We start from the raw sequence: 13740 nt of genomic DNA, 5'->3' as shown, positions 1-13740 counted from the left end.
TCTGCTGTGCTGGTACAACTGTTTGCAGCCTCACCATGAATCAAATTAGGGAACTGATCAGCTAAAAATAAACCAGTGTTTTGTTTTGGTTTTTTTTTTTTAAGGATTACTTTTCAACCCAGGTCAGATCCCCAATCTGTTGTGCAGCTGTACACACAGTTGTATCAGCACAGGGTGCCTGAATGGCTGATCGTTATCCTCATGCTTAAAGCCAACATTTGCATTCCCAGCTCACCTCTTATTTCATGGCTGCTGTAGAACAGGATTACTTAAACTGAACACGTAGGGTACTTTATTGCTGCAGCTTGTAACTGCTTGGAGGGTCTCTTTAATGAGACAAAATGAGGTCACACTGATGAGTATCCTACAAGTAAGGCAGGGTTACTGAGCTCCCTTGAGCTATTTGCTTGTCTTAAATTATATGTCATTTTTGCAGTCTGCACACTGAAGTAACTACAAAAACATGCCTAACAGTCACTGATGTGAATTAACAGCTTTGGGCCAAGTTCTGAAACAAAGCTTTCCTAGAAATTGCATAAGCATTAACTCTTGGTGATCTTCTATTCAAAAAACTTAAGCCTACGTGATGTGCAGACTCCCACTGATTTGAAGACACTGACATTCAAGGAGTGGGGAGTCTATCTGCAGTCTTGGCAACTCTTCAACTGCAGCTGAATTTTGGTTTTAACATGGAAATAGAAAAAGATAGATGGAAAACCAAAGCAAGCACTAAGCAATGATAAAATAATGGTACATTTTAGAAATGACCATGAGTGAAACAGACTGAAGGTTCTTTTCCCAAATTACCAGCTCAAATACTGTTTGAAACAAATCAACTGAAACTGCTTCCTATGTGATGGCTGCCAAGCAACCTACTGGAAAGGACTGGGTTCTCAGATCTCTGCTTTCAGCTGGTGACAAGTATCCACATCAGACACACCATTATGTAAGGCCTTCTCATTGAAGACAAGGCATAAAAGATTGAGTAACCAATAAGATTTGATTTCTAGAACAGGGTAGGAGGCATGTTAATGAAACAGCTTCAGGAAACAATATTTCTACAGTTTCTTTTGTGTCTGCTCTAGAAGGCAAGGATCACAGTCTCTAAGCTGTTCAGCAGCTTTGTTCTGTAGATGTTGTCAAATCAATCCACAACAACACAGAAAATTAACAAAAATCAGTATTTGGCAAATCTTACTCTTTGTTCCTTAACAGGCACCTCAAAGTTTAGTTCCATGACAGCTTAAATAAATCTAAATCAGCACTCTTCAAATCCATTCTCTCTCCTGAGTGAGCACTGGCACTTACCTGATCCTGCTCAGAAACCAGCCTGACAAAAAATTAAGCTAGAAAAAAAAGTTGGTTTTGCCAAAGTGGCTTCCTGAACTGGTTTAGTGCCAGTGCCCAACGACAGTAGAAGAGAATCATCCAGCAGGGGAAGGGCAGAAGAGTAGCAGTGCCAACCATGAGCTCAGAGAACAGTCTTACCCTGACTTTAGAGACATATGAGTTGCTGCTCCCAGCAGAGAGATCGTTCAACTTTTTCACCCCTGTCCTGACATCATCTTTACACCAGCAACAGCATTCTTGCAGACAGCTACATTAAGTACACAGTCTGGTAGGAAACTAAAACAGCAATATATAAAACAATACACCTTTAGTTTGCCGCTGGATCAGGTCCCTAAGGTCTGACCACAAGGTTCAATTCCCCTAGCATCAAAAGAAGGGAGAAAGTGGGAACCTGTAACTGAAGGCAAGGAAAGGCAGAAGTTCAACTTCAAGCAACTGTGAAGCTGCACTCTTACTCAACATAGACAAAAATATCACAACAGGACTAAGTAATATTTATACAAAAACACTTTTGTACAGAAGAGTCATATTGTACATTAGGAGTTGTGGAAAAGTAAAGCATGAAGAATGAGATTGCTGATTTTTTTAAAATGCCCTATTTCCTCAAAAATAAATCTTTATTTGTTGCCAGCATTATTTTCAGAGCTAAAGAGCTACTAAAAAAATACATAGGGAAGAGTGAGAACAAACAGCAGCAGCATGTGAAAGCAGTACCGGGGAGCAAAGCAAAAGCAAAGTACCAGGAACAGTGACAACAACAACACTGATTCATGAACAACAAAGTATTCTTAGAAACTGCTGCCTGGGTTATGTCCAAGGCTCTCTTTACCTTGGTTAAACTGCTAAGTCACTTCAGAAAGCTGACCACTTCTACACAACCAAGTTTTTTTCTGAAGCAAGAGCTGATCAACCTACAGGGCTTTATGTAGAAAGCCACTGTAACAGTTACTGTGAAATGATCCTGTAATCAAACTGGTTACAGCAATAACATACAACTTAACTGCAGGTACTACCCAGAGTAGCTGTCAATTCATATACCAGAGCTCCCTGTGTGCTGTCATACTCAGAAAGGTGAAAGGCTCACCAGATACGTTGTAGTGACACTAAAGGTGACATGAAGCTGGAATTAGTTATTTGTCCCCTGCCTCATCGTAAGAGGGGTCTTATGCCTTCACAGCTACAAAAGCTGCATGTACATACCCCTCATCTGCTGGAGACCAAACACTTTACCATTTACTGTCCGCTGCAATACCTTAATGGTAGTGACACTATAAGGTCTTCTCAGAAGACTTTTACTTATTCATAAGGTACATTTCATTACTTCAGTCTGACACTCACTTCCTCATGATTCAGCATCTGTTTTAGCTAGCTCTTGTCACTGCATGCAACACCTAACTCTGGATACAGCATTGATCAAATGATTTATTCCTGGAAGCCCTAGGCTTGCCTCAGAGATGTCGCAAATTCAACTTCTGCTTGTCATCTTGCTGCTACTTGGACAACCACACAGTCAAAGAACAGTCTGGGCTACTTCCATACACAATTCACTCTTCAAAAAGTCAGAGTTAAAGCTGTGGCTGCCTCTTGAATAAACAGCAAGTTTCCAGCACTACTGTATTTGGACAATATTGCAAAACAAAAAAGAAAAAAGAAGGTCTTTTCAAAGACAACAGTATATGTTCATGAACAAATGCTACAACATCTCTGTTCCAACAAATCACTAGAATATCACAAACCAGAAGCAAGAAGTTTATCTTAATAAATTCTTGACTGCCGACACTTAGTCATTAATATTGGAAGTATTTCTCTTTGAATATCAAACACACATAAAATGACTTTAAAATATTAAGAAAATTCAGTAAAGCCATGATTTCGGATGGCATTTAGACACCTGGATTTCTCACAACTCTCCAGTACAAGTTAAATATGGGTGCAACAAAATAAGGCAAAGGTAAAACTGCGGTGAAGCTGCAGAGTGCTAAACAGAACCACATGGTCCCATTTAGATCACAGAATGCTGTAGGTGTCTCATGAGTAATAGACTAGTATCTGTACAGAGTAACACTTCATAACACTGTCACATAAGATTATCAACCGGTATACACACGGCTGTCTTCTGGCAGGTAGTCTCTGCTTGTGCAAACCTGAGGCAGGAGGAGTTTTACAGAGGTCAAGACTCTTGCAGGATTCATCTAGATCTATTTTCTGCTGCAAGATGAAATATGAAAGAGTGAGAGAAATTGATCAAAGAGGCAGAGCTTTCCACAGGGATTGTTTCTCACCCCATAAAAGGTGATCTCCCAAAGCCTCTCTGACTCTCCTCTCCTTTAAGAGGATTATGAATCCTACCCTTGGAAGACTTCTGCTCAGCTACTGGCCCACTGATATTACACATTAACACTGTCTTGTCTAGTCATTCTTATCAGAGAGATATTACAATAATTTATAAGGTCACTGCTCAAAGATCAGGACTTTAAATGGAACCTCTAGTGCAAACAGGGAAAGCCACAGGTAGTGGTATTTGGTGGGAACTCTGCTTTGTGGCTGCCACATGCTCAGCTGCAGGTCTGCTCAGTGCTTCCCTGCAAATGCCAGTGCACCTTATTTGCACATGCAGGCTACCAACTACCCTTGAAAGGAGACATTTAATCAAGGAACAACCGAAAACCAGAGATCATCACGTGCTATAAAATTAGGGCAAGTCTAGTGAATGCAGTTCACTGCTCCACAGCTCATGCACAGACTGTACCACAGCACAGAGAGTCTCAGCAAGTACTAAGCCCAGGTGTATTTTCAAGAAGTGAGAAGCAGCTATGCACTGCAAGAACACTCTGGCATCGCAAATGGACATCCCAGAGTAGACCACAGCAAATTCCATTACATAAATCTTTGTTTTCACAGACCACAGGAACCAAGAGTTTGAGGACAATTCTTCCCCCATTGTTCTGCTTTTTTGCACCTCCCAGCAAGACACTTTGGACATTTCTGCATGGAGTCTATCAAGCAAGTCCTGAATGATCCCTAGATGACAGTAGCCAGGAAATCATTTCCCTTCCCACTTAACACCACACAGATGTGAAGCAATCTATGCTGCCATGTAGGTGAACATATGCAGTTTTTCCTTCATAAAGTAATCAAAGTTAAAATGCATTATGAGTTCCATAGTTAACAAAACTGCAAAGACTAGACATGAAAAGAAATCTTAACAGGTGAGAACACATGGCCAGCAAGGACACAGAATCTCTGTAAATGGAGATTTAGGGTGAGATTAGACACACATACAAGTTAATCCCAATGGATACAGTCAGTTCTGATTTGGGACAAATGGTGAGATGTTTTCAGAAGGACAAAAAAGGTATGCTGTTAACAACAGATCTTGTCAGATACACCTGTAACAACACCGCGTGGTTTTGGCTGTTCCAGACTATACAGTGCAATAGCTGTACAGAGAAGCCACAGGGTTAACCACAGAAGCACAAAAGCCATATGGAGCTAAATCCATGAAGAATTATTACAAAAGCTGTAACTGCAGAGGAGCTCAAATTACATTCTTTAAGCCATTTTGATAAAATAAGAATGATCCACAGCTTTGCAAGAGACTAACTGAAAGACAAACTTAAGCAGCTTGTGGCAAACTTGGGGTTTTAGTGTCTGTTCTCAACTTCTGAATTATGCTTTTAAAACAGAAAAAAACAGCTTTGATTAAAAAAAGTCATCACTGCAGATAATTGATTTCCTCAGAAAAATCCACAACTAGGACAACCCAGAACTTCTAATGACTATTTTTAATTCTGCAGTGACAAAAAACCTCAAGACAAATGTTATATAAGACCATTAACCTCTTTGCTCATAACTGGCACCTTAATTTAGCCTACTACCACACTAGATAGCTTAAACTGAATTCTTAACGCCAAAGCATACCACTGGCTGTAGCAAGGCAGTAATAGCAATAATGGAAAGGAAAAAAAATCCCAAAGCAAACATCATGCATTGAATTTTACAATTACAGTTCCTTGGGCACAAGCAGCTATACCTGAGCCTGTCCAGCTCTATTGAAACAGTATTTTTTTCCAGATTAGTTATCCCAAAAAGTTTACCAGGTGCTCCCTAGTATCTTAGGAACAGTGAGGAAAAAAATCAAAGTACACAGTAGATCTGGAATGACAGAAAACCTCTAGCTCACCTTTTATACTTGAAAGTGGGTCAAACCCAAAAGGGCTATAATGGGCTGAAAAGGAAATTATATTTTGACCAAATGTTTTTCTTTACAAATTTACCGCTCAGCATCCCATACATATCCTCCATGGAGGTTTAAGTCAGGTATGACCAAAATCTCCAGAACTACCATGATTGTACTTAACTGTAGTTCAGTGGCCATCACGTATACAGATATGACTGAGTGAAAAACAAAACAAGGTAATCTTGAGAAACATTCATGTCAAACCCCACCCCCCACCCCCAAAAAGCTGGATTAATCATCTACACTGATAATATGCAAGAACAGTGGATTTCAGGCGGACAGCCTCTTAAATACTGTCTTGGATCCATTCTTATTACATTGTGGCAAATGACATTCAGGAGGAAAAGAAACACTGATTAAGAGCCTACTTTCAGAAGCTATCATTCTGCTGTGTGGAAAGAGCTCTCTATGAATCACGAGTTCATCCTCCTCTGACTCCATTTACTCTTCAGAATTCCCTGATGTGCTTGAATTCATACTCCACCCATCCAGACTGTAATGTCCCAACTTGCATATGAGAATACTGTGGGAGACAGCATCAAAACACTCAGTAAACTTAAGCTAAATGGCCTCTAGCACTCTTCCTCATCCACAAATCCAACTATGTTATCACAGAAGACAACAAGGTGGGTCAGACACAACTTATCTTTGTCAAATCCACACTGACTGTTCCCAGTCACACTCCTTCACATGCCCAGAAAGGTGCACCAAAAGGACCTGATCCACGACTGTCCCTGGAACCGAAGAGAGGTTGACCAGCCTGTAGGTCCCTGGATTATCCTTTGGGCCTATTTTGAAGACAAGTGCAACATTTGCCTTTGCCAAGTGATCAGAGACATCCCAGCACCTCGACTTTTCACAGATAGCCAAGACTGGCATCACTACGACACAGCCACCTCATCACCTCTGGGTGTAGCCCATCAAGTCCCATGGACTCACACGGCTCAAATTCTCTCAAGTAATCCCTCACTCTGTTTCCATTTGCTTCTGATTGCCATTTTCTCTTTGAACCCCACCTCTAAACATAGGAGCCTGGGAGACCTTATGACTGAAGACTTGGGCATAAAAAGCACCAAATACCTCAACCAAGTCACATATTCAGCCACCCCATTCAGCAGAGCCTTTGTTTAGGCTTTTACTGCTGATGTAGAGGTAGAAGCTACATCATTATCAAGGAAGTTGTAAGCGCTGTCCTGAGAGAAAGTAGCTATTTCCACCACTCAAAGACAGAAATGCGGACTAACAAAGCTGAGTTTTTGTCTATATTCCAGGTTGTCAAAGAAACCACAGATCTCCCTGCAGGACGTAAAACCGGCTTGCTGGAGAGTTGCATGACCCCATTTCTAAAACATTTGGCAAAAGCCTCATTCTCACTGTTGGCCAGGTTGAGTGAACTTACCAAAGGGAAGTCAGCTTCTGTAAGGAGAAAATCTAGGCCCTCCTGAAAATCCCTAAAAAGGTGTCACAGAGAAGCTTCTTTTCAGCTTTAATTACAAAGAAAAATTTAGACGATGGAATAGGGAACTAAGACTCTCACCCAGTTAGACACCAACTAGCCAGACTGCTCTAGGTATAGAAAAGGAGATGCTTTATGATGACTCCATATTATAATGGTTTTCACATGTATAATACCTCAATGTATCATATGAGGGGAATGGCAGGAGAAAACTCAAAGCTTTCTAATTCTCCCCAAGAGAAAGGAGAACTGAAGGACACAAAACGCTTGCAGCCTAGGTCATTGCTGCAGGCTTCTGGCATTGAGCAGGCACCTCATTGTGCCATGCTCACACTGCCAAAGGGATTGCAGTGCCTGCTGTGCCTGAAAGCTAGCACGGAAGTGTAACACAAAACAAAAGTACATTTTAGCAGACTCCAGAACTCTCAAGTCTCCCCTGCCCCCTTCTGGAAAGAAGGCAGATTTGAAAACTTCAGTCTCTTATTTCCAATGATAAAATTGTTTACCTGGGCAAACAACCAAAAGAAAAACAGAAGGAGCTTTGGCCTCAGGCAGGAGTCCCTTCAGCAAAGACATAGGTATTATTAAGTACCTCTCCTTCAGCAGCAGAAACAGACTCAACCTGGATTTTCTTTACCCGTACACTGAAGCCACTGACAGAAACTCATGCCCGCCAGAAAATGGCCCAACAATTCACTACAGCTCAACTATCACGACTAAGCCAATTAATTTCTCAGGTCACAATGCAGATTTACAATGCAGACTCCCTATCCTTTACCCCAACATCTCCACTACTTCCCCAAAATAAAAAAAGCTATAAAAGATAGCAACTACAGCAAAACTTGTGCAATATGCATTAACTGCTCATGAACCTTCTCTACAACTTATGGAAACTACATTCGATTAAGCTGCTGACTGAAACCTGACTTAAGCAAAAATCCCTTTGCAGTGACTTGCCACCCCACCTACTTATGTTGAGATCTTAAATGCAAAAGACAAACAAACCTCATTAGGGCTAGAAGAGAAAAATTCTCCCACCTGCCTCTTCCTACCACTGCTAACAAGGAAAACTGCTACTGTTCATCCCTGCATTTTTGTGTTTTGCAGCATTAAAAAGAAAAGCTACACTTTCTTCTTTACCTCCTGAGTGCAGTCCTGCAATACTCTGCTACTCAGAAAAGTTCAGCAGCTATTCAAAGAGTTGTTCTTTGTCTCTGCTTTGCATGTGGGCTACTGAGAAGGAAAGCTAAGCAAAGACCCCACATCCCACTCCCAGCTGTGACAAGAAGGGAATTTCCGGAAGGAGGGAGCATGGCTACTCTTAAGCAGCCATTTAGCATCTGTGAAGCTAAATGTTTCTCATTTTGAAGAGACTGACCCTGCAGTAGAGATCCAGGAACTCTATCCAAAGAGCACATTGTGAGCAATGACACGTTCCATGCTCTCCCCTCCCTTCGCAAAGTCAGCTGGTAAGGAGCAGAAGCTGGCTCCAGTACTCAGGAAGCAGCACAAATGTTTTGTTTCCTAGGAATTAGGACAACATCTAGATTTAAACCTATCAAGTCCGAGAGTTATGAATCAAAGCAAACACAAACTTGCCATGAAGAAACAGCACAAGCAAGCTAATGCCACCCTTAAGGCCCTTCAAAACCAGCATTTAATTTGGTTCTCTTCAAGCTCACTGAAAAGCAGCTTTACCATTCCTATGATATGCTGTGGACTGTGACACCACTCTGATCCATCTCCTCTTCAGATATATACACTGCCCCTTTTCTGAACTGTCTGAAAATTAATTATACGGAAGTGAACAGTGTTAGATAAAGGGATTCCATGCAATTGTCTCTTAAAGGAACTGAGACTACGGCATTTCTGCCTTCAAGAAGTCTGTAGCAATAGCAAAGCCCATTCAGTACAACTCATGCTGTTAGAAAGAGAACGAGCTTAAAATCCAAATAAGCAAACATTAGTACTACCCTCACCTTCCCACTTGTGGCCAGAAGCAAATGTATGCTTAGGCATAGCATGGGTTCTACCTCTGCCTCTTGTCACCACTAGATCACATCAGAGTAGCATCCTGACCTGAGAAGTTCTGCTAAAACTGCAGGTGATACATAAACAGCAGCTTTGAACAAAAAGATTAATACTTTGACTTTAATACATTGTCTGCATAAGCTCTACCTACCCCTCCACGTAAAGCAAGGTAGTAACGGCAAGCTTCACAGCTTCGTGCAATCTGGAATTTCCCTACCCCATATGCAGGCAGAGATATACCAGGGTATTTCAGCAGTCAGAACTGAATTTCAGTGTGAATGGAGGGGCAGACACATTAGAATTTTCTCAGTCTTACGGTGAAGATAAAGCATGAACATACATTTTGCTTCAGCTACCCTTTTCTCTTTCTACATGGGGAAGCTGACAACACTTGCTGGCAGGCCCCAAATGGCTTTATGTAGTTTTCCTGGACAGACAACTTTTGTCTGAACACTTAAAACATTTAAAGCCAAGAGAAATACAGCAATTCTTACATCTCTATGCTTAAGTTTAACAGGTCAGTAAAGTGCTCAGCTGATTTGGTTAAGAGATTCTTCAGGTAATCATAATCCACCTGAGGTCATCCAAATGGAAAGAAAAGAACTAGGAATAGGCTACTAGTTTTGGTGCCTCCACTGAATGTTTCAGTGATCTTAGTCAAACCATTCAGTCCTGGTATACTTCAGCCATCAGCAAAACAGGATTTCAGAAAGGAACAGCAGGACAGTCAAGTAAACTATCTGTATACTGTTTTAAAAAGAGTGTAGCTTGGTGATCATTTCATTTTCCATGATCCCCTTGCACTCCTTTTCAACTTAGTCTTACCTGATAATTAAATTCTCAAGATTTTAAGAATTTATGTCATCAACATTGTTGACAAATTGCCATCAACAATTGATTTGAGTTTATTAATACAGACTCAAATTAGGGCACCTCTTTCAAGCAAATGTGGTGCTGTTTCACTGAAGAATCAAACCCTTTAGCAACTTTTCTGCTCAAATGGCAGGAACAGAAAAGGACAAACTAGGAGTACATCAGTTCCACAGAAAGACTTAAGAGCATAAAAGCAAGATTACCCAAACAAATTCACTTCACCCGGGTAAACAAATTCTTGTGCCAAAAGCAGAAGGAGCAGCTGTTATCTGGTGGTTTCTTCTGCTAACATAGTTCCGAGACACTGATGTTAAACAAAATTTGGGGCTTTCTCAAGCATCTGAAAAAGGTCAGAGAGGCAGAGAAATCCAAGGCAGTCAGATGTACAGTACTCCAGATTTTATCAGTGCTCAGGACACAGCTATATTTCTTGTATGAGAAGAGGGAACTACACGTTGCCCTGCGATGCCAACTGGACACCCACTCTGGAATAAATCTAACCAGGTTTGTAGGCGTAGGTAAAATCTTTTATTAGACCAACTGATAGAGGATGCCCTCCTCTCCCACTGCAACCCCTTCTATTTTTACACTGCTGATGAAAAAATTAATTCAGCCAGAAAAGACATATTTAGGGGTCCTACTTTTTCTACCTAATCCTTCTTTCCTTGGAAAAAGTGTGAGTCACAATGACAAAAAAGAGCACTCGCTTCACTGTCTACCTTCTCAACGCCCCCAGCAAGAAAAGCTTTATTTTAAAAGTGTGGTTTTATCACTGTAACTGTATCTACATTAAGGGATTCCACTGGCAGAGCCAGAACATGCTGATTAATGCAGCTGTCACAAGCATTTGTAGCAGAAATGACCTTATAAGCACATCCACAGGGAGTTAAAGCCACATAATCACATTGCAAATCCATGCCTCCTACTTGATATCAGTTTAATTTTCCTAAGCAGATGACCCTTACAGGTCACAGGCAAGAAAATGTGAGCTGTAACTTCCCAACTTGACACTTCATTGTAATTTTTCTCATGAGAAAGTACCAAACAAAGGTATATTCTCCTTTACAGTATATTCTCTTGTACAGTCAACCCCCTAAAAAAAAGAAAAAGAAAAAACAACCAATCAAAAAAACCCCAAACACACAGAGGAAAACTCAGGAAAGAAAAAATCAGAGCTCCATGTTAGGGAAAAAAAATATCTCAATGCAGGTGCTGCAAGAAAGCGAACAGTGCCATGGAAAATAGAGATGTAGCATGTCATTTTGGTTTTGAGTAGGAAATAACTTCGTTTCTGCCATAAACATATTTTAGACAAAGACAGTACACCATTAGACAAAGACAGTACACCAAAGCTAGCACATAAGTAAAATATATGATATAGTATCTGATGGCCCTTACAGCTAAGGTAGCAGGTTTCATTCAGAACTAGCTACAACTCTAAAGAGAATTTCATGTAAGGATACCCTCGCATCCCGTCACATTAAAAAAACAAAACATATATGACATAACTCAGGGTCATGGAAGAGATTTTGATCAGGGCCTTTTGTTATCCTGTTACTCTTCTGGGAATCAGCATAAGATTCTCAATCATTTATACTGAAAATCTTAAAACTGTTAAAATACCTCAGGGGTTGTTTTGTGACTTGCAGTGTGCTGTGGAAGGTAAAGGTCAAAGAATTAAGAGACACACCCAGTTACTCCAGTGAAAATGAAAGGCAATCTAAACGCAAGGCTATTTTCTCAGAGGATACATGAATTGGATGGCTAGTCACAGCTTCCAGCTTGGTGAGATGCTATGTGTTTTGAAAGGCAAAAAACAAAACTCGGCATTTAAAAGTGTCTACAAGATCTTTTTACCAGATCAGGAGCCAGTACTGCCATCCTTTGGTGGCACCTTCTAGCAAACTCACACTTCCAAGGGATCCAGCATAACTTTGGCTTTGCAAAAAGAAATATCCAAGGAGAAGGGAGCTCCTACAGGCCAAAGCAGCAGTTCCTGAACACAATGCACCCTAGTGCATTTCTTAAGCTCCTTCCAAAGGCAGGGACCTTTAATAATCTAAATCTTCATTATTACTCTCCTTATACACTGACACTTGACAGCAGGCCTCTTGGAATACTCTACCACACCAGCCAGTTCAGCTCTGAAGGTCTGAAATGAGAAACTCCTTGTTTTCATATGAAGTGAAGAATCAGAAAAACGAAACCTATATTTAACTTCTTATTCACTGCAACAGCTGCTAACAAGTTCTTGTAAACACTCTACAGGTCACAGATTTCCAATATCTTATCTAAATGCTAAGCTGCTGAAGTAGAGCTCATAGCTCTTTTGAACAGGCTTCCTAGAATGCCACTTAAAATGACTGAGGCTAAGCAACAGAGCTATAAAGCCAAAGCAAAAAGAAAATAATTTGTTAAACCTGATCTATTGTCAAGTTGGCTTGCAACTATTTATTGAAGTGCAGCACCTGCATCTATATATATCTGTTTGAAAATAAACAAACTGCTTTTGCCCCATATGCTAAAAAAGCACAGCACACATTCATTTGGAAGACACACAGACTGTGGCAAGTTTGCTTTTAATAGCAGGTCTGCCTCACATGTATAAAAGCTACCTTGATTTTTCACACCTTAAACTCCTCTAAAGATACTGGTACACTGCACTGCAGCTTCTACAAAACATCAGTCTGCCAAATCAAATGTATTCTCACAGCCATCTGGTTTACAATACATCATGGACCACATTTAGCTAAGGAAAGCTACTCAAATTTTCTTCTTCAGTTCAATGCAGTATGAATACAAGTGCCAGAAGTATACCCCCTCAGACTGAAATACACAGACTAACAAGCACTATGGGTAAAAAATAAGACAGAGTTCTCTTTAAGGGTCATAAGAAAACTGCAAATGACAGCAAACCTGAAACAACAGAAACTGCTTTGCACTCACAGAAGAGTCATCCTGCCAAGCTCACTACCACAAGACACTGACCTTATCAGAATTTTCAAAAGGTTTTGAATTTTCTTCTGGTTGTCATGTCACAATAGGATGAAGTACAAAAAAAAGCCTGGAAATGCTTCACAATCTAGCTTGTAACCTTTAATTGCCAGTTTTTAGGAACATATTTTAACTGCAGTGAATAAAGAGCTTGGTTTACTTTTGGCTGGTGAATGATACAATACCCTTAACTATTTTAACTAAGAATATTTGAGGCAAGCTGCATTTACAAATCAGAATTAATTTTTAAGACAACTGGTTTTTGTTATTAGGTGAACCAAGTTGTCTGTATTCTCAATTGCTGAAACACATACAAAGGGTTGGTCCTACGGATGCTATGCAACTAATGAACAGACCACAGGAACAAAAATACCTGCAATCTGACTTAACTAAAGCAAAGAATAATTAAGGGGAAAAACAGAAACCCCAAGTGCTGCTATTACGGGGGGAGGAGGGTGGGGCGGGAAGTACATGCATAGCACCTGAAGAAGAAAGAGTGAAAACTGTTCAGATTCCACATGGTACACAGCAGTGGTACTTATTCCACCTAACTAATGGAGGTAGACTTTTGGGTTTTTTTCCTCTGTTTTGTAAATAAAGATGCATAAAGCATGCTGACAACACTTATTGGTTCAGATTTAGCTTACCTTCAAATTAAAGTGTGTTCAGGTCAACACTTTTGGCAAGAACTGCAAAATATTATGACCTCAATTACATAAACAAGACTTGCACCCAACCAAAGAAAACACCACTTGCACAGTATAAGAAAAAATACTTAAAATATTTGGTCCCAATG

General features: G+C 40.4%; 1 protein-coding gene across 8 annotated transcripts in view; it reads right to left on the bottom strand.

Annotated features, from left to right (window-relative positions):
- The window catches only part of IP6K1 (inositol hexakisphosphate kinase 1), a 38209-nt gene that overhangs the window by 17518 nt on the left and 6951 nt on the right, over window positions 1-13740 (bottom strand). The window contains exons 1-2 of one of the 8 annotated variants that reach the window (XM_064454185.1): window positions 5959-6060; window positions 5534-5578 (exon numbers count right to left, since the gene is read on the bottom strand). The exons of 6 other annotated variants lie outside the window; for them this stretch is intronic. The gene's annotated coding sequence lies outside the window, so the exon portion shown is untranslated. Of the gene's footprint in view, window positions 1-1655; window positions 1748-5533; window positions 5579-5958; window positions 6061-13740 lie in introns of those variants that run through there. One more of the 8 variants, XM_009511849.2, reaches the window with a different exon arrangement.

The sequence above is a fragment of the Phalacrocorax carbo genome, chromosome 6 (assembly GCF_963921805.1).
Source record: "Phalacrocorax carbo chromosome 6, bPhaCar2.1, whole genome shotgun sequence".
In the NCBI taxonomy this organism is placed as follows: domain Eukaryota; kingdom Metazoa; phylum Chordata; class Aves; order Suliformes; family Phalacrocoracidae; genus Phalacrocorax; species Phalacrocorax carbo.
This window is presented reverse-complemented; position numbering and strand designations above follow the sequence as displayed.